Source organism: Merops nubicus, unplaced genomic scaffold (assembly GCF_000691845.1).
Source record: "Merops nubicus isolate BGI_N331 unplaced genomic scaffold, ASM69184v1 scaffold8205, whole genome shotgun sequence".
Classification (NCBI taxonomy): Eukaryota; Metazoa; Chordata; class Aves; order Coraciiformes; family Meropidae; genus Merops; species Merops nubicus.
Genome location: NW_008610219.1, coordinates 1,795 through 3,052, shown reverse-complemented (window position 1 = coordinate 3,052; position 1,258 = coordinate 1,795).

Sequence of the window (1,258 nt, the reverse complement as noted above, 5' to 3'; positions counted from 1 at the left end):
CCACCCCAGTGGAGGTTGGCCAGGGCTCTGAGCACCCTGCTCTAGCTGGGGATGTCCCTGTCCCTGCAGGGGGTTGGACCAGATGACCTTAAAGGTCCCTTCCCACCCAAACCAGTGTGTGGTTCTATTCCCTGTTTCTATGGATCTGCTGGCTGCAAGATGAGCTGGGATGTTGAGGATGGGAAGCCTGCCAGCTTGTAGCCAAGGGTGATGCAGGAAATTGTCAGCCCATGACGTGACCTGTGGGAGCAGAGTGTTGGCTCTCACCCTGTGACATGGTCCTGCCTTGTGCAAACACAGACTCACACCTGGAGTTGTGCAGATACTCTTCACCAGTGTGTTAAATCCATCGTGACCTTGGTGCTCGTGCTTGTCAGAGCTACATAATTCAGTTTCAACTCCCTGCATGGCAAGAGCAGTCCAGGAGTGGATTTAGGAGTGGAGGAGGTGGTGTTGGCCCTTGGGTGAGGACTGGACCAGTGTTGTCCCCTGGCTCTTTGGGATTTGTTTGCAGCACTTGGGTCTGTTCTTTTCCCTTCTCATTAAAATACATAACCAAACCCAGAGGTATTTTTTGGAGGCTGGATTTACAGTGCAGCTCACAGGCTGTTGTGTGTGTCATGACAGGGGTGGCAGGGCTGGGCAGGACCAAGCTCCCTGGGGCACCCTCACAGCACTCCCCACTGCAGCTTCCATGGGAGGGACACATGGACCCAGACCCCATTGCTGCAGAAAACACCAATATATGGACATATCAGGGAGGAGGTGCAGCCACCCTGGCACAGACGTGTTTGGGGTGAAATTCTTCACATGGCAGAGGATCCCCACCACGAGCTGGTGCTGGGGGTGGTGCTGGTGGGACATGGGGAGCTGGGGTGCATGGGTGTCCTGCTGGCTTGGTTGCCTTCCCTGCCTTCTCCTGCTGCAGGGCTGTGCTTAGCCCAAGTGCAGGTGAGCTGGCTGGCTGAAAGCCAGAGGGGGAATTTGGCATGCAGCTCCCTTGCACTAAAACCACTGCAGATGTGTGTCAGTTGTTGGAGGCACCCTCTGCACGTTTGCTGGCCCTGGTTAGGACCTGCAGGGACACCCCTGGAGAGGTGGGGTTGGGCTCAGCCCCGTAGGAAGAAGGTTGTCCTCTTTCTCTCACGGGAGATTTGTCTTTGCAGGCTGGAGAACAAAGATGACAGTTTATTTATGGCTCTCCCCTTCTCCCTGCAGGCCTGGTGTGATCACCATGCAGGCCCTTTCAGAAGAGGAC